This window comes from Panthera tigris, chromosome X, assembly GCF_018350195.1.
Source record: "Panthera tigris isolate Pti1 chromosome X, P.tigris_Pti1_mat1.1, whole genome shotgun sequence".
Classification (NCBI taxonomy): Eukaryota; Metazoa; Chordata; class Mammalia; order Carnivora; family Felidae; genus Panthera; species Panthera tigris.
This window is the reverse complement of record NC_056677.1, coordinates 14,588,320-14,612,959: the sequence shown is the minus strand read 5'-3', so window position 1 is coordinate 14,612,959 and position 24,640 is coordinate 14,588,320. Positions and strand designations below refer to the sequence as shown.

Below are 24,640 nucleotides of genomic sequence, written 5' to 3'. Positions count from 1 at the left end.
GTGCTGACAGCTCAGAGCCTGGAGCCTGCTTCAGTTTCTGTGTGTCTCTCTCTGCCCCTCCCCCACTCATGCTCTATCTCTGTCTCAAAAATAAAATAAACATTAAAAAAAAATTTTTTTAATGTGGCTGGGGCACCTGGGTGGCTCAGTCAGTTAAGTGTCTGACTCTTGATTTCAGCTCAGGTCATGATCTCACTATCATGAGATCGAGCCCCACATTGGGCTCCTTGTTGGGCATGGAGCCTGCTGAGGATTCTCTCTCACCCTCTCCCTCTCCCTCTGCCCGGACCCTACTTGCACATGTGCGCTCTCACTCGCTCTGTCTCAAAATAAATAAATAAGCTCAAAAAAAAAAAGTGACTGTCAGGGCACCTGGTTGGCTTGATTTCAGGGCCAGGAGTTAGAGCCCCACATTGGGGGCAGAATTTACTTTGAGAAAAAAAAAAAATGTCAAATTGGGTATGAGTTAGATAATGTTTTAAAAAAAAAAAGGAAAAAGCTATTAAAATCTAAAATTCTGCACTAGACTGTTTCATAAGTCGTCTAAATTACTGCTCCACTTTCAAGAAATCAAAACTGGACCCACTACACAGATAGAATGGCCTAGGAGTACGGTTCATACAAGACAGAGGACACTGGTGGCAACTGGCTGGCTCAGTCAGGAGAGCATGCAACTCTTGATCTCAGCGTTGTCAGTTTGAGCCCATGTTGGGTGTAAAGATTACTTAAAAATAAAAATTCTTAAAAAAAAAACAACAGGCAAGATTAGACGATGCAGGTTCATGATTACCAAATAAACCATACAAGTCACAATGGCTATAAATGTTCAAAGAAAAGTGTGCTTGTTTTAGACTGGAGAGGTTATGTTTTACATAGGAAAGTGGATCTGAACTAGGTCTGGGAAAACGTATGGGGTTACAGTTAAGTTGTGTGAGCCAAAAGAAGAGAGAACATGCCAACAAAATTTAGTTAAAAACACTTAAGGATTATTATAAATAATGCTGATGATGATATTATATAATTTGCAAAGTGCTTTCATGTTTACCATTTCACTGACTGGATATCACAACAACCCAATTAATTAATTCACAACCCAGAAGTTCATACATCTGAAATGAGATAGAAAAAGGATATCTGGTCAAAACCACATTGTGTAAGCGGCACCTGAGTGGCTCAGTCAGTTAAGTATCTGACTCAGGTCATGGTCTCACAGTTGCCTGAGATCAAGCTCCACATCAGGCTCTATGCTAACAACAGAGATTGGGATTCTTTCTCCCTCTCTTTCTGCCCCTTCCCAGCTCCACATCTCTTCCAAAATAAATAAAGCGTTTTTTTTTTTATTATTATTTTAATGTTTATTCATTTTTGAGAGAGAGAGCGAGAGTACATGAGCAGAGCAGGCGCAGGCACAGAATCTAAAGCAGGCTACAGGCTCTGAGCTGTCAGCACAGAGCCCGACACCGGGGTCGAACTCATGAGATGTGAGATCGTGACCTGAGCCGAAGTTGATGTTTAACCAACTGAGCCACCCAGGCACCCCAAATAAATAAACATTTTAAAGAAAGAAAGAGCAATGGATCTTACATTTGGTAGTGTTTGCTTATTTCATGTTAAAAGCAAAGAAATGAGTCAACCCTACAAAGAATTTTTTTTAAGCCTTTAACACGAAAAGAAAATGTACAAAGTACAAATGGCCAATAAATAAATTTTGTAAAATGTTCAATCTTAGAAGTATTTTTTTTTTTAAATCCAACGATAAACAATAAGGAGAAACCATTTGATCACATTGGCCAAAATAGTAAACATTTTTAACTGGCAACCTTTCCTTTAGGTGACTCAGCAGTGTTTGCTTCACAACCTTCACAGGTATGGCACAATCTCGTCAGTGTTATCTATCACCACCCCCAGTGATTCTCAAGGGATATCTACGACTAGTGTCCTAAGAACATGATCAAAGATACATGTAAGGATTCACTTTAAAAGACATTCTTGGGGCCCCTGGATGGCTCAGTTAAGCGTCTAACTCTTGATTTCGGCTCAGGTCATGATCTTACAGTTAGTGAGTTCAGGCCCCACGATGGGCTCCACGCTAACAATGAAGACCCTGCTTAGGATTCTCTCTCCCCCTCCCTCTCTCTCTCTCTCTCTGCTCCTCCCCCACTTACTCTCACTCTCTCTGTCAAAATAAATAAACTTAAAAATTTTTTCAAAAATAAAAGACATTCTTTGCAAATAAATAAAATTTAATAATAAAAGAGATTCTTTGCCATGATGTCTACAATAGAGGAAAAAAAGGAGAAACCACATGAGGTACAGAGTAGTGAAGTTCTGCTGCAAAATGGCTGACCAAACACATGTTTACCTTTCCTTCTACACTAAAATCCACTTAAATAAGGGGGAGGGGGGGACAAAACAAAACCCCAGAGCAGCCCTGGCCCTGGGAATGCAGGAAGTACCCCCAGCAGGCAAATCAGTGAGGAATTCTAAGGAGCTACAAGGCAGCAGGTTAAGATTTTACAGGTGGCAAGGGCACCTGGCTGACTCAGTTGCAAAGCATGCCATTCTTAATCTCAGGATAGTGAGTTCAAGCCCCACACTGCGTGTGGAGCCTACTTTAAAAAAAATTTTTTTGAATGGGTGGCAAAGCCCAGTAGAGCTGAAACACCCACATCTTCGTGTAGGACAATAAAAGATATCTCCTCCAAAAGATACATTTTTCCAGAAGAATCCTTGAAAGATAATAAAACTACAGGTAGCAGGGACTAAGAAAAGAAATGGCTTAATAGTAATCACATAATTGAAAAGCTGTAAAAACTACCCGTACCCATTCCCTGTCCTCTTTCTGCGAGACTAATGCCACCATTTACCCAGTCCTGGACCTCCAAAATCATAGTTCAGACAAAGAATATTCAATAACATTGAGGCCAGTGAAGTGGGGATAGGTGCCAATTAACTGTAGCTTCCATGAGGAATAGGGAATCCCACCAACCACAGAGGTAGCAACTCTACAGAAAACCACTGCGTTCCAGGCAAAGGAGAGAGCACAAGCAAAGACAGCACATTTGAAACAGAATTTTATGGGGAGCTCTCCCTGTCAGAGCATAGTGTTTGAGGCTGACAGGGAAAGGATGTGAGGCTGGAGAGGTAGGTAGGCAGAGAACATACCAAAGAGAACCTGACAAGCCATATAAGGGAATTGAGTCTATCCTTTCTCCTTCTGTCAGCAAGAGAGCACAGTTGCAGGCTTTCAAGCAGATCAGTGATATGATCATAATCACATTTTGTATCATATTAGCAACTCTAGATAATGTATCCGGAGTTTGACAAGACCCAGCTAACCACCTTAGGAGACTAAGTGGACGATGGAACCAGTAAGAGATTTTTTTCTTCAATTAAGGAGGACAAGTTCAAGGAAAGGATGCTGTACTTCACATTAAACATGTTCAGTACAAGGTACCTGTAAGAATGCTGAGGTGTAGATTTCCAGAAGGTCATTAAGAAGGAGTCTGAAGCTTGTAGGGAAAAATGGGGGAGGAATTTAGAAAAACACCTGCATATAAGTCAAAGTGAAACTCTGGATGTAATTGAGATAATGACCTATGATTACACTTGGCCAAGAAGTCAAACCCAGGTAACAACAGTATATAAGGAGTAACTGGACTGGGACAAGCCAACAGAGCTTGTAGACAAAGAAATGTAAGAGTAGGACATGGAGAACACAGACACCAAGGGAACACACTGCTTCAAGGAGATAGTGATTAACGGTGTCAGGTGCAACAGAAATGTCAAGTAAAATTGGAACTGAATGAATCTACTAAATGGAGCACACAAGAGATCACAGGTGATCTCAGCAAAAACAGTTTAAACAGCGTTGAGAGTGGGAAGTCACAGAGCAAGAGCTGAAGTTTGAGAAGTGAATGAGAAATGGATAGACTACATACAGACCACCCTCTCAGAAGTCTGGAGAAGGGGAGAAGATTAGGTAGATAGGAATGGGGAGGGGACCTAAGCAGTTTAGGGAGGGTTTTCGAAGACAAGAACCTTAGGAATAAGATCAGAGTAAAACAAAGAAGTCAAAAAGCGAGACTAAGGATGTAACAAGGTTACTCAACTTCAGCACTACCAACAACATTTTAGAACAGATAAGTTCTCTGCTGAGGGGGCGGGGAGGGGGGGGAGGAGGCTGTGCTGTGCACTGTAAGATGTTTAGCAGCATCCCTGGCCTCCGCCCACCAGATGCTAGGAGCATACATACCATCACCCCCACCCCAAGTTGTGACAACCAAAAATGTCTTCAGGCATTGCAAAATGTCCCCTGTGGAGCAAAAAGGCCCATGGTTGAGAGCTACAGGGATATAGGATGAGGAGGAAGAGGGGGAATAACTGATGGAAAAACACTGCTAAAGCAGCAGCACTGAAGCAGAGGGCACCAGGCAAGAACTGGCCTGGAAGAACAGAAGCACCTCATCTTCTGAGACAGGAGGAAAACAACAGCTCTGGAGAGAGAGGGACTGAGAAATTTGTAGATGGAGCCAGAAGCTGCAGAAAATCTGCCAAAGGGCTCTCAATATTCTCAGTGGTGCAGAGGCAAGGTTGTGTGCTGAGTAGGAAAGGAGATGATTTGGTGGCAAGTTTGAGAACAGTGGCCAGACTTTTTTTTTTTAATGTTCATTTATTTTTGAGAGAAATAGCATGTGCATGCACATAGGCAGGGGAGCAGCAGAGAGAGGTAGACAGAGGACCTGAAGTGGGGCTCCGTGCTGACAGCAGAAAGCCCGATGTGGGGCTCGAACTCATGAACCATGAGATCATGACGCAATCACAACCTGAGCAGAATTTGAACGATTCACCAACTGAGCCACCCAGGAGCCCCCAGTGGTCAGAATTTGTAACAATTAACAGGCACTGGTAGCTGGCAGGTCACAACCAGAGAAGACCAAATCAGGTTGGTAACTACCAGACTCCCCTCTCTCACTGAGAATGTTAAAATGCACCTCCCCACAAAAATCACCTACTACATACTGACTACAATCCCAAAGAGCTCACATGTCTATGTGAATTTCAACTACATCATGAAAAGAACAGACTCCTAAGGGTTACCTGGGAAACTAACCCATTTTTTAAAATAACATGCATAGTTCCTATCAGAGAATATGAACTGTTCTACACAACCAATGTATAAATGCACTTCTGGTGAATAATCTATTCAACTTAGAGGATGCCTGTGGTTGCAATTACTTCCTAGTTCTTACCTGGACGAACTATTTCCTGACCAACAGGGAGACCAGAATAGAAAGGAGTGGCTGCATAAACAAGAGCTTATTAAATGAGATTCTTCCTTAACATAGGACAAAGACCTTTCTCTTCCTTGTCACAAGACAAAGACCTGCTCACTCCTGCTGTCTAAACCAATGGCTACAAACTCAAATGATTAATCGGGACCAGGAAACCAGAGATTATCCCTAAAGTCTGTGCATGGGAAAGAAGATGGAAGTGAACCACCAGCATAAAGTCAAGAGATACCAAGGGCTATCCTTGGATGTATAAGAAAAAAAGAGGGGCGCCTGGGTGGCTCAGTTAAGAGTCCAACTTCAGCTCAGGTCATCATCTCACAGTTCATGAGTTTGAGCCCTGCATCGGGGTCTCTGCTGTCAGCACAGAACCTGCTTCAGATCTTCTGTCCCCCTCTTTCTCTGCCCTTTCCCCACGCAGGCATGCATGCACTCCTCTCCTTTCACTCTCAAAAATAAATATTTTTTTTTACCTTTTTTAAAGAAAGCAAAAAGAAAACTTACACACAGAAGCCTAGGGCTGTGTGTTGTAGGAATGACCAAAGCAAAAGGGAAAACCCAAGTCTTTGCTCCACCACAGACAGGGAGTCCAGTTCACACCACTCTCTGGATTTCAGAAATCTGTCTCAGAATAGTTGGAAAACTCTCCTGGAACAGTGACCCCAAAGAGTCCCATCAGAGACAAATGCAAAACCACTCAAAAGAAGCATCCCACAAGCCAGGAACAAGCAAATAATCCCCAAAGTGTCAAATGTAGCAAATTCTGACAAGCAAAACTTAGAGGGAAAGCGGGCAAACAAATCAGAGATCTCACTCCTCAAGAACTACAACAATCCAAAGGAGACAAACATAATTATATTTTCAAATGTTCAAAGAAATAACAAGAAAATGCTCTTATGAAAATCTAAAAGTAGACTTGTACAAACACAGTAATTTTTATATTTAAAAAAAATAGCCAAGTGTTTTTAATGAAAATTCTCAAGTAATGGTTTAACCAAATGACTAGACACAGGTAAAGAGAAATTAGTCAATTGCAAGATGGGTGTCAGGAAATCACCCAGAAATTTAAAAAAGGAAAACACTAAAGCAAATTTAAGCAACAGGGAGGATACAATGAAAAGATACAACACATTATCTAAATAGTTCTAGAAATGGAAAGTGGGAAGCAAGAATTTAAAAGCTAAAGTCTAAGTTTTTGTTTTTGTTTTTTTTAATAACTGAAGGCATCAGGAGTCTTCAGACTGATGGAGTATGCCAAATAAAAGCAGAATAAAAACAAATCCACAGGTAGAAAGATCAGAAAAAAACAGCAGATCAAAAACAAAGAGCAAAATCTTACAGGTATCCCAAGGGAAAAGATAATTACCTACATACAAAAAAATTATACCTGAACTGACTAAAGACTTCTCATTAACAAGACTTGTCAAAACACAAGATAATAACATCAAAGTGCTGAGGGAAAATAAGTATCAACATAAATTCTGTATCCAGCTCAACAATCATTCAAGAGAAAAAGTGAAGTCAAGATTTTCAGAAATACAAAGATCAAGTTACTAACAGGCCTTTAGTGAAAGAACTACACAAAACATTCTTTTTGAAAAAGGAAACTGAGCCCACAATGAAGAAATGGGGTGAAGAATGGTAAAAGAAAGAAATTTGGAACACATGTTGATGAGTAAACATTCACTATTTTTATATAGGCTTAAGGTGACTTAAGCAAAACTAAGGTATAAATAACTAACATGGAAGAGGGGATGGGGGTTAAAAGGTAAGCCATTCTAAAATCTTTGCCTTATTCAGGAGGTTAGGGATAATAATTAAGTTTAGACTTAGTTAAATGTGCATGTTAAAATTTTAAGGGTAACCAAACTTGTCTTCCACCCCAGAATAAGAAAGCTGGAAGGAATACAGCTGCCCACCCCTACAATGAAAAATACCTGGACTAATTTCAAATTCGTAACTTTTTTTAAACCCATCGGAGAACAACCAACTGGCTCAAAATCTCGGGAGACAGTACCTGCAAGGAGACAGGAGACAACCTTGTGCTCACCTGGGGTAGACTGCAACTGGACACTGATAAGAAGAGCGCAGCTAGAATAATTGGCAAGTTGATAAAAACCCGATGTGGCTTAGCTGAAGGGACAGTGTGAAATCACTGAGGGGGTCACAGAAATTGGGGAGACCCCAACCTTCAGCAGGATCTTCCTCCACCAACCCCACCAGGCACTCACAGAGAGTAAAGGGCACTGAGGACGCCCATTGTGATGCAGACCTGGGGGAAGGGAAATGCAGCTGTGCCTCAGAAGCAAGAAAACACCCAGATCCTTCTCTCCCTATCTCCACGAAGGAAGAAAATCCCTCATCAAGGCAAATAAGTGCTTCTACCCTTACAGCATTGGTAAAAACTCAATGCAGCTAAGGGTGGGGCAAGACTGTGGGACACTGATGCAAGCCTAAACCTGAGGTTTAACCAGAACAAAAGATGACACCCCACCATCACTCCCCACCTCCAAGCTAACCAACTTCCAATGACCAACTTCTAGTAAACGAAAGACTACTACTGGCAGAGGGACAGAAGAACAGGGCATATAAAGAGACCCTCCCTAAACCACAGTTCAAAAGGAACACCTGAAAGTCAAAATAAACCAACTCCCACCCTAATCATAAACTGTCTCTACCAAGAATCTGAAGCCTGAGGTACACTAAGGGTAACCATAGCAACAATCAGACTCAAACCCAGCCCAAATCCTAACTAGACTAACTCAAATCCCTACACCAAAGGCCTAGCACAGGAAAGATATGCCCATTTACAGACATAAAAGTTATGTACCTCAGTCTTTACTGTTCTACAAAATAAATCAGGCTTGCAACAAGGAAAACAAATCACGAGGCATAAGAAAAGGCAAAGAAAAAACAACACTCAGAAAAGACAAAGAACATATCAGATCTACATACAGAATTACATTTTGGAAATATCCACAATGAAATTTAAAATATTATGGGTAACATGTTTACAGCTCTAACGTAAAAGAGAACAACATGCAAAATCAGGGGTAATTCACACCAGAGATGGAAACTGTAAGAAGCAAACAAAAGTGCTAAAAATGAAAAACACAGTTAAAAGAAATGAAGAGTTGTTCCTTCAACAGGCTCTTCACTAGACTCAACTCAGCCAAGCAAAGAATCCATGCACTTGAAAATTAGCAGAAATTACCCCAACCGAAACACTGAGAGAAAACAGAGTGAAAAACCAAACAAAAACATTCAAGAGCTGGGGGAAAATATCAAAGTTTCTAACATATTGATAAACGGAATCACAGAAATGGGAGAATGGGAGAGAAGAAATATTTGAAGAGATAATGGCTGAAAATATTCCAAAATTAATATAAGACATCTAACCACAAATCCCACATGATCAGAAAATATCAGAAGATAAATACCCTCCCCTCAAAAAAAATCTATTGTCACTACTCAGCACCAAAATCACTTGAGACTGAATTCCATAAGCTCTGCAATTGCCACTACTTTAAAAAAAAAAAAAAAAAAAAAATCAGGGGATACCTAGTTAGGTGAGTAGGAAGAGTATGGCTATTCTTGACCTTGGGGTTGTGAGTTTGGGACTCATTTTGGGTGTAGAGATTAAATAAATAAAACTTTAAAAAAAAATCAAAACATCTCTGTCAATATGATCACTAGACCATCAATTCAACTACACATGATGGCCACCTCACAAGGCTCACTTCCATATACAAGTCTCACTCTGTCTAAAATGACTGTCCTAACCTAGGTCAGAAGCCCGTATCCTACCTGTAAAACAGACTGGGGATGTGAGTTTTCTGAGCAGGTGGGACCCAGATTACAAGAAATTACCAAAATGTAGACAGAGACAGTAAATAAAAGTCTATGACAGCATGCTTTAAAAACAAAAACAAGAGCACCTGGGTAGCTCAGTCAGAAGAGCATGTGACTCTTGATCTCAGAGTCAGGAGTTGGAGCCCCACATGGGTGTACAGATTACTCAGAAATAAATCAACTTGTTTTTTAAAGTTATGTTTAAAAAACTAAAAAATAAAAACAAAAACAAAACCCTTCATCTAATTAACCAGCTAATATTGTATAGTGAATTCCTTGATGAAGTCATTGCATCCCTAGAGGGCCTTTCTGTAAGGCACATATTTTTATCTCCCTATGGGAACACATTTATTTATTTGTTTGTTTTTATGTTTTTATTTATTTTTGGGAGAGACAGCAAGCACACGTGCAAGTGGGGGAGAGGCAGAGAGGGTGACACAGGATCTGAAGCAGGCTCTCCACCAGCAGAAAGCCCGACGCAGGACTCAAACTCACCAACTCTGAGATCATGACCTGAGCCAAAATCAGACTCTTAAGCCACTGAGCCACCCAGGCACCCCGCTATGGGAATACATTTAAAACCAGCCTCCCAGGGTGCCTGGCTGGCTTAGTCAGTAGAGAATGCCAGTCTTGATCTTGGGGTCTCAGGGTGGTGAGTTCAAGCTCCATGTTGGGCATAGAGATAACTTCAAAAAAATAAATAAAATCAGTCTCCCAATCTGAGAGACATGAGCAATAATCTGGAGGTGTGTGAAGCCATGGTCACGGGATCAGGCCCCGCGACAGGCTCTGAGCTGACTATGGGGGCTGCATAAGATTCATTCTCTCTCTCTCTCTCTCTCTCTCTCTCTCTCTCTCTTCTCTCTTTCTCTCTCTCTCCCTCTGCCCCTCTCCCCTGCTCACGTGCTCACTCTCTCTCTCTTAAAAAAAAAAAACTCAACACCATGCCTGTAGGAGCTTACAGTAGAAAACGGATACCATCTGTTTATCCATTTTACCAAAGGTCCATTCCTATTTAAATCCCTGGTTTCAGTATTTCCTATATATAAAACATAGTATTTTCCTATGTAAAAGTGAAAAGTCAAAAGATGGCTATAAAGAAAATCAAGATCCTGGGATGTAGATGAAGTAAATGCATCAAAACAAAGCATGCAATAAATAAATCCATGTTACTTCTTGCTATTTTCCCAATTTTATATGCTCGTTCTCAGACCCATGTCTAAGGGGAAAACCCCTTCCCTTCACTTGACATTCTGGGCCTCCTTTAAGACTCTTCACACTCAAGAATCACTGCCTTTCCCAGTCCCCATAAGTCTGCGCTAAGGGCACCTCTTCTGGCCTAGAGTACCAGCACCCTGTATTTCCATCTGAACATGCATATCATCCTGCACTTTACTGGTGGCTTTCTGCCTCTTCTACTGGATTACAAACTCCTTAAGAGCACAACACCACAGCCTGGCTTTGTATCTCCATCACCTACCATGATGCTGACACCAAGATACCCAAATCATCACCCTATCTTAAAGTCAACCGAAAACAAATACGGCCTTACTTTACCAACCGTGGGCAGAAGGACAGACTCAAAAGCACAATTCCAAATCAAGAACAATGACTTTGAATGGTAGAGAAACCAGTAGCATAAAAACATCACTTCCAAACTCTAAAATCTAAAATGAGGCAACTCTAAAATAAATGTCCTGGGCTGAACAGGAAGCAAAGAAAGTAATGCAAAAACCACTGCAAACTTCACGTTACCAGCACCAGGAAAAGAAAAAAAGTGATTAAAGCAACAAGGAAAAAAAAACACAGAGCACGTACAGAATGGTTCAGAAAAGCCTAAGAACTCAGGGCCAAAGTGAGCTATTTAGAGGCTATATCAAAATAAATTTCAAAGGAAAAACTTGAAGAAGGAAGTGATGCTGTGGCTATTCTTTGTATATATGGATGGTGAAAGTGCACAACAGCATTCTATACAGGCACAAACTAACAACTTTACACCAAGGAAAACCTAAATAAGTGCTCATTATTTAATCATAAAGACAAGTAAAAATTTAGCATGGCTGACGATTTCCAAAAAAGAAGTGAGCATGTAAGGACACCTAACTGTAGGAGAAAGAAATCAACATATGTAAAATAAAACCTTTGTAGCACTTTTATACACATAAGCTCACTTGAACATAAGAAGCTCAACAAAGACCAGTTTAATATAAAAGGTCACAGGATGTGAACCAGATTTGAAAAATGGTACTTAGACCAAAGAATCCTATTTTTTTCCTTTTTAATGTTTATTTATTTTGAGAGAGAGAGAGGGAAAGAGAGAGAGGGAGCATGAGTGAGCAGGGGAGGGGCAGAGAGAGAATCCCAAGCAGGATGTGAGCAGTCAGCGCAGAGCCCAATGCAGGGCTCAATCTCACAATCATGACGAACTGAAATCAAGAGTAGCACACATAACTGACAGAGCCACCCAGGTGCTCCCAAATATTCATATTCTTAAACAATAGTAATAAAATTCTCTAAAAACATTACAGGTGTCCAAATGAGATCTCATAAAATATGAAATAGCATAAATGCTGAGAAATATTAAACTAAACCTAAGACATTGTATTTAAAAAAAAAAAAAGAATAGAGGCGCCTGGGTGGCTCAGTCTGTTAAGCGTCTGACTTCAGCTCAGGTCTTGATCTCACAGTTCGTGGGTTCGAGCCCTGCTTCAACCCAGGCTGCTTCAGATTCTGTGTCTCCCTCTCTCTCTGCCCCTCCCCTGCTCCTGCTCTGTCTCTCTCTCTCTCTCTCTCTCTCTCAATAATAAATAAATGTTAAAAAAATTTTTTAAACAATAAAGCAAATTTACTGCTCATATTTAATGAATCATTTCATTAAAACAGTAAATACCTTGAGCAGATTAAGGGGAAGAGGGCAATGAGGAATTTTAAGTTTAAATATGGAAGGGAGCTAACACTATCAGAAAAAAATTTAACTCAGTTATAAATAGAAATGACATCCCTATATAAGGTTAACAGAATGGTGAAGGATATAAGGAGCTTTTAAAAAATTAAAGGTAATTTCCACAAAAACAATGAAAAGAGTATCGCAGATGACAATCAAAGAAGCAATTGCAAAAATTTTACTGAAATAAGGGAAGATTATTTTACCTTGCACAGATTATGGACTTTTTGGTAAAGTATCAAGGTTCCATTGAACTAAAACTCTTGGTTTTTGTTTTGGGTGTGAGGAGCATTTCATTTCATATCATACCTTCAATAGCTTCCCAGGAGCCTTAGGACAAGCTCAAAAGTCCAGTAGACAGCCTACTAAGCCTCTTCAGGACCTGGCCCCTGCCTAATTCTGCTTCATCACCTGCTTCTCTACTTTCCAGCCATTGTGGATTTCTCTCAGTTTTTTAAAAGGTTGTTTTTCAGAAGCCTGTCTCCGTCTCCGTCTCTCCCTCTCCCTCTCCCTCTCTCTCTCTCTCTCTCCCTGCCTGAGGGCATCTGCACCTTCTGCCAGGAAAATTTATTTCCCCTACTAGACCATGTCTTTCTCATCCTTTAGGTCTCACTTAAATGTTAACTCCTCAGTGTGGGCTTCCTGCCTGCTCCCCCCAGGACAGATCCCAATCCTTACCCAGTTACATAATCCCATAGTACCTTATACTTCCCCTGTGACTCCAACTCAAGACTATAAATTCTTTAAGGGCAAGGCCTCCTTACCTTTTATCTACCACTCCATCCAACCTCTATCATAGTTTAGTACACAGCAGACACCCAATAAGTATTTGCTAAATGAAGGATAGATCCACAGGATGTAGGACAGGGTTATTTTTAGAAAGAAATAATTGAGAGGCACCTGTGTGGCTCAGTCGATTAAATGTCTGACTCTTGGTTTCAGCTCAGGTCATGATCTCTTGGTTCCAAGAGTTTGAGCACCACCCCAGGCTATGTGCGGTGGCACTGAGCCTGCTTGGGATTCTCTCTCTCCCTCTCTCTGCCCCTCCCCCACTCTCAGTGTCTCTGTCTCTCTCAAACAAATAAAACTTAAAAAAAGAAAAGAAATAATTGATACAGTAGGAAACACCAATTTGCACAAAATTAGATTTTGTCTACCTCAACTATTTTCAATTATTAACAATTAAAATAGAACTTTCTTGGGGCGCCTGGGTGGCTCAGTAGATTGAGTGTCCATCCGACTTCAGCTCAGGTCATGATCTCACAGCTCATGAGTTCGAGCCCCGCATCGGGCTCTGTGCTGACAAAGCCTGGAGCCTGCTTCGGATTCTGTGTCTCCCTCTCTCTCTGCCCCAACCCACTCACATTCTGTCTCTGTCTCTCTCAAAAATAAATAAAAACATTTTGTAAAAATTTTAAAAAGTAGAACTTTCTTTTTGTCTGCAATTGCTAAACTTAAATTGTAGTGGTAATATTACTGATAACAATTACATAACAGCAGGGTGCCTAGCTGACTCAGTAGCTAGAGCACGCAACTCCTGATCTCAGGGTTGTGAGTTCAAGCCCCACGTTGGGCATAGAGTGTACTTTAAAAAAAAAAAAAAAAATGTGTACATATATATATATATACACATACACACACATATATATACACACACACATACATACATACTAGTAATTAAAGTTAATACATTCTATGAGAGGCTAACAAACCAGGAGGGGTGTGTGCATAAAGTCTAGGATATGTCACACCTGAAACAACTTTTGTAATCTCTGAAAAATTCTATTCATCAGGAAACAAGTTTCCACTTGGCCAATATCAGGGTAATTGGGCAAAGCCAAGTCAGTAAGTTGTGCTTCAACTATTACTTATCACCATTTTTTATCTGCCATATCTTCCACAAGTGAATGTGTGTGTGTTTAATCCGATTATTACAATATGATCTTACACTGCCAAGAACCTAATCTTTAGGCATAATATAAAATCTAAAATGGAAATCTAAATTCGCAACTTACCTAGGGGGCACCCAGCTGGCTCAGTCGGAAGAGCATGCAACTCCTGAGATCTTGGGGTTGTGAGTTTGAGCCCCATGTTGGGTATAGCAATTATGTAAATAAATAAACTTTAAATAAATAAATAAAATTGCAACTTACAAAAAAAAAAAAAAAGGACTCTTTAAAAATATTCATCCATATGTTTTGTTCACTTCCAGAAAGCAAAGTTGTTACTTTCAAAAGCACTATTTCCCTCTAAATCAAAAAGGTTACAGTGTCAGAAAGCACTTCATAAGTTACTGCTTGATATTAGGCCTTTCTCTTACAAAGGATACAAAGTAACAACAGAATCCTACAGCCATAGCTGTTAAACAGTTTAAAAAAAAAAAAAAGTAAACCTATATCAAACCAGTTATGATTGAATTTACAGTAAACTATTATTATCAGAGCAGTGCTGTGTCCAATCTGTTATTAACAATCCAGACACAATCTACCACACAAGGAGTTATTGATTTACCTGCCTGGCACTTGTAAGGGTCACTTTCTATAGAGAAACATTCATCTAAAAGCAAAGAAAGTTAGACACAATTTCCAAAACACTTAGCTTCCAACCAAACCAGTGCATTCTTCCCTTATGTGTACCCAAAAACTAATAACCCCAAGCTATCCTATCAGCAATGTCCATCTACACATGCAGTACATTGAGCAAAGGAGAGCAAGTGGGAGCATGGAGATCAGCCTATACTGTACAACTCGTTCCCAAGGTAGCTTTACTCCCACACCTACCCTTAAGGGTAACTAAAAAGAAAATGATGCAGGCAGGAAAACAGTTGTAGCTACAGTACCTTGCAGGGTAAGTGTCTAAATCCCACAAAAATCCAGTCTGAAAAAAACACAGAAAGGAGACAATGTGTTTGAATACCTGAATTTAATGAAGCCTGCTAGATGGGCATGCATCATTGGCATGAATTTCTCAAGGGGGATTAGAGGTCAAACACTAAAATGCACAATGTTATTGGTTTAAAGTCAAGAAAACCAATTATTTTACCCATGGTCTTAAATCTTAAAGGCATTTTTTTTTCTTGCCCAACAATTATTATTACTTTTACCTTGATTTGTTTAAGTAATCTCCATGCCCAACTTGGGGCTTGAACTCACAACCCCGAGATGGAGTCTCATGCTCCATGGACCGAGTCCGTCAAGGCACCCCTACCTTGATTTCGTATTCCTGCTTTTCCAACATATCACTAAGAACATTATGTTTTATCTGCTGGTTTAAAAAAGACCAAAACAAAATCAAATCAAAACCACAAAGACAAGGTAATTTAATACCATTAGCAGTATTGTCCTTTATATTCTGCTATATATTATGTTTAGGCAAAAACTTTTAAGTTCTTATTTATTTAAGCAATCTCTACACCCAACATGGGCCTTGAACTCACGACCCAAAGATCAAGAGCCATAAGCTCCACCAACCGCTCCACCAACTAGACCAGCCAGGTGCCCCTAGGCAAAAGCTTTTTAAAATACAAAAAGCAGTGAGAAATTGTAATATATGTAAAAAAATATTTTTAAAAGACCTATCTTTTAAGATCTACATCATTTTGTTTATCAGTGTCTGATGATAAAGAGATCTAGGTGGAAGCAAGTACGTAAGATTTTTTAAAATGCACTTAGCAGGAGGGTTCTTTTTAGGGTGATGGAATGTTCTAAAATTGGACTGTAGTGATGATTAGACAACTCCATAAATTTATCCAAAAAAATCACTGAATGGTACACTTAAACAGGTAAATTTTATAGTATGTAAAGTATACCTCAATAATGCTGTTTAAAAGAAATATTGAAAACCTACACTTGGTAAAGAAATAAATCCACAAGAATTTACGTATAGGTCCCATCTTCATAGAACAACTGTCCTGCTGTGGCCAAGATGATTTCTAGCCCTGAGTTTCTACAATATTTAGACTGCTTCTAACTTCGATAAGTGACAAAAGTGATTCTCATCAATTACAGAATAAAACATTAAGTCATTTTCCTCCCTCATATAGACCTCTGAGCATTCCTTTGGGCTAAGCAACTGTTTAGCTCTCTGAATGATGGGTCTTGTTTTAAAACCGACACACACACACACTCACAAGAGGCTTTAAGTAGCAGAAAATTCTACTTTCAAGTAGGAACATTTTTGTCAGAGCCCAACTTCTATGTATTAAGAAGCAACAATGACACACCTCTGTGAACTTCATTCACCTCCAGGTTTTATTTCACTTAAGTCATTACAATTACAGAAGAGATACCCATCTGCAAATTGCAATGGCTGTCATTTAGAGTGCATCAAAACCACAAAATTGAATTCAAGGAATAATATCTTCATCGCCTTCATTAGTGTAGCAAATTTAATCAAAGTCAGTCAAAAGTTAACAGTGGAACATGCAGAAACATGAAACACCAAGTAGTTAATTAGAAACAACGACCTCATTTTGGGTGTAAATAATCATGTACAACCTTCATTTATGAACTAATGACTGTTAGAAAACTGTGCACTTCCAGTTGTCCTATCTAGCAGTGCCGATGGACCTGAGTCCGGCTTCCCATGTAACTAAAGGTCAGGCAGCCTTACCAGTGTAGCCTGTGAACTCCAGGAGGCATATTTATACCTCTAGAACCTCCCCAGGAATGACTTTACAGTAGGACCTCAAAATATGTTTGGGCAGTCAGATTCCTAAAGAGAAGCAGAGAGAGCATGGTTTTGAAGAACAAGGGTTCAAGTCAGACCGGTTTGGATGGTAGTTCTGCCTCTGCTGCTGAGTAGCTGGGTAATCTGTGCATACTATTTTCTCTCTCTGAGCCCATTTGATCAAATGTGTTGGGAAAGAAGAGAACCGTCTACCTCACACAAGTGTTGTGAAAACACACTTTGCATCTATCCATGCAAATGAATTATTTGGTATTCAGTACCAAATATCTGGTATTCAGTAAGGCTCAAAAAGTAGCATATTATAGTTTAATTATTATAAAGACTGCCCAAAACAGAGACCACTCCCAAAACTTGACCTTAATTAGAACTGTCTTGAACACAAATGTTTCTGAGAGCTTAATTCAAATGTTGACAACCAATTTCAAAGACCTGAATGCACTAGGTCCTTTTAACCTAATAAGTAATTTTCTGTTAATTCCCAAATCCTAATTTTCTAAATGTTACCAGGCTCTTTACATAGAAAGTCCTCACTCTCAGCTTTCATACCCACTGACACAATCGCACCCAAGCTCATGTCTCAGTATTATGAAGTAAATGTACAAACTCAAATGAGAAATGAGGCCAAACCTTTGAGTAATCCAGTCATCCATGCACTGCTCCATATGAAGGAAACATTCTAGAAACTATCAAGAATTTAAATACAAACACAAAGTGACGTATTGTCAACAAAAGATTTCTAATGTTGAGTTTAAGATAGAAAGTAAATTGGCAAACCCCTCCAAACAAGAGTTTAAATTTAGTCTTTTAATTGCAGTATTTTCATAAGTTGAAATATGTGACCCAATTGACAACATCAGAAGATAAAGAACCTTTGAGATTCTATCTCCTCCTCTGCTAAGGAATTTGAAGTTGCAAACAAACAAAAAAAAAAGAAACAAAAAAAGAAAGAAGAAAAAAACTACCTTTGGAATCTAAAACTATCAAATTCTGAATAAACAGCCTTTTCTACTTTAGAAAGCAACTGAATACTTAAAAATCTGCTATTCTTATACCAAAGTTAAGGGTTACCTAAAAGATTTCCCTTACATTTTGGGTGTGTGTGTATGTGGGTGGATTCATTTGTTGTAAATGCCTTATTATTTGGTATCAATTTATTACATGAAAAAGTCTCATCCCCATACTTACTGCCAAAAATAAAGTACTATGCTAGTGTACCTTCTAATACCTAGAAGAAATAAAAGAGATCACCACCAAAGTTATCAAAATGGAAGGGGAAAAAAGGTGAACTTTTAACAGACACGCTGAAGAAGGCTTATTTTTCTTGGTTCACTTCCTTACAAATTTCCTATAGCCGTATTCTTAGATATAGCTGAATTTTCTATCACAAAGTAAATTGAAACGCAAATCATAATAAAAGGTTAAATTTCTGCAACAGAAGCCACTGTCATTTCCAACAATGCAACTATTGTTGACAGAGAGTCTCTCACAGATTCTTGGACACAGTGGTGAAGCAAGGCTGGGGGGAAAAAAGCATACTTGAAGCAATTTCTCCACCTCTGTATTTCAGTTTGTAATGGAACAACACTGCACCTTCAAAGTAGAAATACCATATAAAATCTGGTTCTCATTAAATGACTGCTTTAACCCCATGCAGCATATTTGGAACAGAATAGACCTGATTCGCAATCAGTCAACCGTCTATTACTCATCTATGCGAGATGGCCCAGCAATTTCCCTCAATGGGAGCCTTTTCTTTTAAAACCCCGGGGAATACTGTAAATGCCACACTCCAATTTAAATGACTACAAGAAAATTACAATGAAAATAATGGCAGATTTAGTCCAGGGAACTCATATTAAGTAAACATCAAAAACCTGAGATAAGGGACAAAAAACCTTTCTACAAGCCCCTAAATCATGACTAAATTATAAATCTGAGCAGGAAAAAAGAAATCTTCTCTGAAGAAAGAATGTTTATTTCTAATGTTTTTTAATATATCAAGTTTTGTTTCCAAAAAAATGAGGGTTAGGAAACATGCTAAGTAAGCAAAACTAGTATACAAAACTTATACACACACACACACCAAATTAATCACTGTATTATGTTTAAAACACAAGACAATTTAAAAAGATTTGACACTCCAGTTGAAGACCCTCCAGACTCCTCTGAAATGGTAGATTATTTAACACTCTCGGGATGATTAACTTTATTTAGCATGCCTCTTCTGGAGTTCTATTATTTAATACAGGCAAACTGAAAATTTTTTTTTTTTTCATCCTAATTCGGTTTCCTTGTACTTGTGAAATGCTCAGCATACTCTGTGCTGGCAGCTTTAGTTCTGCAGCTTCTTTCTTCTGGCTCCTTCTCCCCCACCCCCAACACCCCTAACCAGCCCCCCCCCCAAAAAAAAATATTTCCTTCCCAAATGTTCTCTTCTCTGCATTTGTCAACAGAAACACCCACTGGTGGTGTCAAACTGGTAATACTGCTGCAGGCTTCCTTACTCCTGTTCCAGTGTCAAAGCCAAAAATGCCGAAACCTAAAATAGTACTTTTAATAAAGAAATTAAAAGAATTGCTAAGGTATTCAAGTACAATGTTCTCAAAAAGAGGCACACCTTTAAAAAAAATTAATGAACCCTAATTGGGTTGTTAAATATAAAATTATACTACCCCCCCCCCCGCACTAAACATACAGAAACAAGTAAACACGGGTTCTTCACATTTTATGAATAAAATATTTTAATTCACTTAAATTAAAAACAAATTTACATCTAAATGTCATTCACATATAATTCCAAATAGCCTCTGTAAAGATGCTTTTGTAACCCTACAGCAAGAAAGGAACAAGCCGGAAACGTTACCTAAAACGATAATCCTATTCTATACATATTTATGTCTCTTGTTTTAGTCAAATGTTCTCAAATTAATTTGTGTAATCTTTTACATTAACTACATAAGCATTACGTCCAAACAAACCTAATTCAGATTCACGGGAAGAAATTATTCTGTGTCTGCAATACTTTCTAAAATCAGCCTAAATTTCAGCCAATTAAAATAGATTGTGTTAACAGAACACTGATCTGCAACTACTTAAATATCACAGCATCCGTCTAATCTCACGGTGGAAATACTAAGGTCAGGCTTTTCTTATTCGGGCATCTGGGCTTTAACACTCAAGTGAAGCGAAGGAAAAAAAAAAAAAAGAAAAAAAAACACCTCAAGGAAGATCTGCCTTTTTACACAGAAATACGTTCAGGTTATTTTTTTCCCCCAACGTGGGCATAAAACGTGTCAACGCGAGCAGGACCTGTTCGTTTGGAAATGGTTCCAAACCCTAGGATTTAATTTCTATGAGGGTCCAAAGGGTACGAAGGTCTGGGAAGGGGCCAATTTCTGCTTCTCCCCACTATGCCAGTGGTGAACTTCATAGCAACGCCCGAAACTTGTTGGGAGGAAGCTGGAAGAGCCGCGGGGCAGGCGGTGGGTCACTCGCCCACCCTCGCGGGCAGCCAAGGTCAGTCAGCAGGGCCGGGGCTCCGGCCCCGGGCTCGCAGCCCCCGGCGGGTCCCCGACTCTCTCGGAACTCGGGCTGGGGGCTCCGGCGCGCAGGCTCCTCCTCGGCGCCGGCGGGAAGGGGCTTCCCTCGCCGCAAGCCCGGGGGAGCTCGCGCCGCGGGGGCGGCGGGGCGGGGACGCCGCAGACCCGCTGCCGAGGGGAGCCCCGCCGGGCGGCCTCGACCCGCCGCCCCTCCTCACATCCTCCCGTCTCCCCACCCCCCAAAATACAGTCCCAACCCCTCGCTGGGGAAGCCCTTCCACTGGCGCAATGGGGCGCTGAAGAGAGGCCACTCCAGGCTGGGGCGCCCTCGCCGCGTCGCCCTGTTCCGGAGGAGACCCGCGCCGCCGCCCCTTCTCACGTCTGCCCGGGGGGACCGGGTGGGTCCCCTCTCTCAGGATAAGCTGGGTGGCGCGGAGCCAACGTGGGAACAGGAAGGCCTGACGGGCGGGTGGCGGCGCAACTACTCACCCCGCCGAGTCTCCCACCTCCAGCCGGGGACCCCACAGCTCCTGAGGCCGCCGTCGCCGCTTTACCTTTCCCAGTGGCAGGGACAACTAATGGAAACCTCCGGCCCCGCCCTCTCGCAGAGGCGAACGCGCAGCCTAATTTGCTAACTGGCCCGCCCCGGCCGTCCCGTTCGGGCCAATGAAGAAGCTTCTAAGACTCCGCCAGGTCCCGCCTTCGCCCCGCCCACTTCTGATAGAAACCAATGCGGAGAGAGCGCTCGTCCTCGAGCGCGGGCCTGCGCGCCCCGCCCGCGCCGCTCGTGCTCGGACCCCAGAAGCCGAAGAAGGCTCGTTCCTTGTATAAACTCGCCTGAGCGCGCACGCGCGCGCCGCACCACCTCGCGGGCCAGGTTTGGTTGCCCAGCCAGGCCCTAGCAACCTGGGCTGGGTGTCTCGGAGGGGCGGGGCCCGAGCTTCGAGCGTTCAGGGGGAGGGGGGTCAGGGGGAGCTGGGTGGGGGGAGGGGGGAGGGGGGAGGGGCGGGGAAGATCGTGACTAAGAAAGGGGCGGCTGACGGGGTGGAGGGCCGTAGAGGCCCGGGAATCCGCCTCTCACTGCGGAAAAAAAGGGGGAATCCTCCCTGCAGCTCAGCCAGCCTGGCCTCACTCCAGAGGGACACGTGCGGAGGGTTGAGGGGTCGTGGAAGAGGGGGAGAACACATTTGGGGCGGGAGCCGAGGCACTGCTTGGAAATAAAGGACGGAGGACGGTTTATCTCTGTCTTTGGTAAAAATGATATCGAAGTCTATTGCAGCTGCTGCCCAACTGTTGCAGCTGTGCGTGCACACGCACATATGCACACATTCACACATTCACACGTACACTCATCCATCAGCCTGCGATCCCTTGGGTGAATTGGGAGCAAAGAACTAGTAGCCTGAGGATTCCTTACACAGCAGCTGGATGCATGCGAACGGCTGTGGCAGCAGCGCCAGCGGCAGCATCAACCCACAGCTCTGCTTTGGTCCAATGCTCCGCCACACAAGATTCCCCAGCTGGCAATGAAGTCATCCCTCCACCGGTAGAAATGGAAAGTTCTCAATACCTACCAATAATCAGGTTTCCAATGAGGATGAAGAGGTGATGAAATGGAAGGAGATACATTTCCAAAGCCACTTTTTGAAAATTAAGAAAAATAATAATCCTGTTTAAAGGCATTGTGGACAAATCTATGAAAAGCTGCATAATAATTTCCACTTAAAGCAAAGAGGGAAAATAGGGTGTGTTTTTTTCTGGTTTTTAGGAAAAGCACGGAAAATAAGTGTGTGAGGTCATAGCAGCTACCAAATTAGAAATAGATATCTTGGATTAAATCCACTTAATCTATTCCTGTCGTGAATCTGGTAACAATATGTAACAATATGCTGGTTTTGACCACTTGGTGCCAAGCCACTAGGGTTTTCTTTTTCATAACATGGTGAATATTTGATGAGGGAATGAAGGTGCCTTTCTCTTCAGCTTTTCAGGAAGCATATTAGAAATTTTTTCAGGTAGGAACAGTGAATTAGCAGTGAGGGAAAATGGAGTCAGAGGCAACAGCAGGGCTTTGCAGAGTCTCCTGCCTCCTCCAAGATGCAAGGTAACAGTGCTGTGACCTCAAGCTTCACCCATGTGGAGCCAGCATTCCTGAGCCAATCATGCCATTTTCATCCCTGAGCGTTAGTGCCTTTGTGCCAGGAATTGCAGCAACATTACTTCTGGACCAAATGAAGAGTGGTTTATCTGTGTAGGTTAAGAAAAACCAATAACCGAATATTCATTGGTAGAGGTCCAATTTAGTTCTAGGTAGTAATATTGAAAGCTTTATAATGTGCCATCCCATATATATAACTATGACCTTCCACCTGGGGACATTTGCTTTGATCTGGTTTTGAGGAGCTGGCAAAGGGTTTCTTAGAATCACATCCAGTTCAGTTCATTTCAATTTTGATCAAAAGCGTGTATTTTCTAGGTCAGTAAGAGTTAAAAAGTACCATGCCACCATTTAACTGAGCTCCTTGTTTATGAAGAAAGAACACTAATACTTAACCACTGAATGAATGCCTGCTATGTGCCAAGAATTTTCCATACATTTAGAGTTGCCAGATAAAATACAGGAGGCCTGTTAAATTTGAATTTCAGATAAGCAAAAAGTAATTTTTTAGGGTAACTATGTATTTTTATCCTGGATATGTGTGGAACAAGGGTTGAAGACTAAATAAGCTTTCTAATCATTGTCCAAAAAAGCATTTTTGAAATTGTCCCTCTAGGCCCAGAGCTCATAATGAAATCAGGATCTGGGAGAAAAGCTTAAGAACCAAATCATTGTGCAAATGTGTAATGTTTGTAGAAAGAGGTGCACATACTTATACTAAAAATTTTTTTGGTTTTTATCTGAAATTCAAATGTAACTTGGAATCCTATATTTCTATTTGCTAAATCTGACAAACCTACATACATTATCTCTGAGGCTTCAGATTCTCTGAAATGTTTTCTCTTAGGTCACCTTTTTCCAGATGAAGCAATAGCTTCAGAGGCTCTCCAACATCTATTCTCTCCATCCTCCTTCTAATAGAACCCCAACAGTGTTCAGGTATCCCCACTTCCAAGGTGGTGTGTGCTTATTAGTCAGTCAATCAATGACTAGGGCCCATTTAGACTAAAGGAAAGGACTTAACATCCTATGATTTGAGGAAGAGGTTTTCCCTTCTATCCTGCTGGATGAACAAGGAAGCAAGTACCCAAGTTGCCACTGGCAGCCATTTTGTGACTAGAGGAAAACCATCCTTAGGCCAAAGCCTGTGCCCTACCTAAGGCAAAGTTGAAAATTAGAAAAAACAAGCAAAAAACCTGCGTTCTTGATGATAACACCTAGTTACTTAATTAAACAAATTCTGCCTTTTCCTTGCATTTAAGACAGTTTGAGTCAAAGTTTCTATTAGATGCCTCCAAGTGTCCCACTACAGAGCCCATGTGTGCTACTCATGATGGGTCTCAATAGTAAATAAATAAATGGCCATGAAGATGTAAGACATTTTTATCCTGGATACACGTGGGACAGGTATGGAAGACTACATAAGCCTCCTAATCATTGTCAAAAAGCATTTAGGATGATACTTACCTACCAGGGAAGATATCATGATCACGAAGGTGGTTCTCTCAGGGTAAGTCTCATCCACTGCACTCAGGTCATTCTGACTCCAGCAATTTCCCCAAACACGGAAAATGCGACAGCAATTTCTGTTAGTGAAAGGCTACATTTGCGGGGCGGGGTGGGGGGGTGGTGGGGAAGCATTTATAAAGTGCCCACTGGGCTTAGACTTCATAATGCAAGATCTAGAAGAGGTGCGCCTGAGTGGCTCAGTCGGTTAAGCCTCTGACTTCAGCTCACGTCATGATCTCATGGTTCAAGAGAACCATGTCAGGCTCTGTGCTGACAGCTCAGAACCTGGAGCCTGCTTCAGATTCTGTGTCTCCCTCTCTCTCTGCCCTCCCCGGCTCACGCTCTGTCACTCTCTCTCAAAAATAAATTTTTTTTTTAATTAAAAAAGCTCTAGGAGAAAAGCTTAAGAATCAAGTCGATATGGAGGCACCTGGGTGGCTCAGTTAAGCATCTGACTTTGGCTCATGTCATGATCTCACGGTTTGTGAGTTCGAGCCCTGTGTCAGGCTCTGTGCTGACAGCTCAGGGCCTGCTTGGGATTCTCTCTCTCTCTCTGCCTCTCTCTCTCAAAAATAAATAAACATTAAAAAAAAAATCAAATCAATGTGTAAATTTCTAGTGTTTGTAGGAAGGGGTGAGCATTAGTTGTTCCTTGGCC

At 41.2% G+C, this 24,640-nt stretch overlaps 1 protein-coding gene and 1 non-coding gene across 6 annotated transcripts in view; one reads left to right on the top strand and one right to left on the bottom strand.

Moving 5' to 3' along the window:
- The window catches only part of CDKL5 (cyclin dependent kinase like 5), a 214,354-nt gene extending 193,477 nt beyond the window's left edge, over positions 1-20,877 (bottom strand). For 3 of the 5 annotated variants that reach the window (XM_042973891.1, XM_042973890.1, XM_042973885.1), the window contains exon 1: positions 7,342-7,515. The gene's annotated coding sequence lies outside the window, so the exon portion shown is untranslated. The other 2 variants (XM_042973886.1, XM_042973889.1) reach the window with 2 other exon arrangements.
- Positions 20,878-23,932: 3,055 nt separating this feature from the next.
- Positions 23,933-24,089, top strand: LOC122235636. Its single transcript, XR_006213675.1, has one exon. It is a non-coding gene; the product is annotated as a U1 spliceosomal RNA (small nuclear RNA).
- The last annotated feature ends 551 nt before the right edge of the window (positions 24,090-24,640 follow it).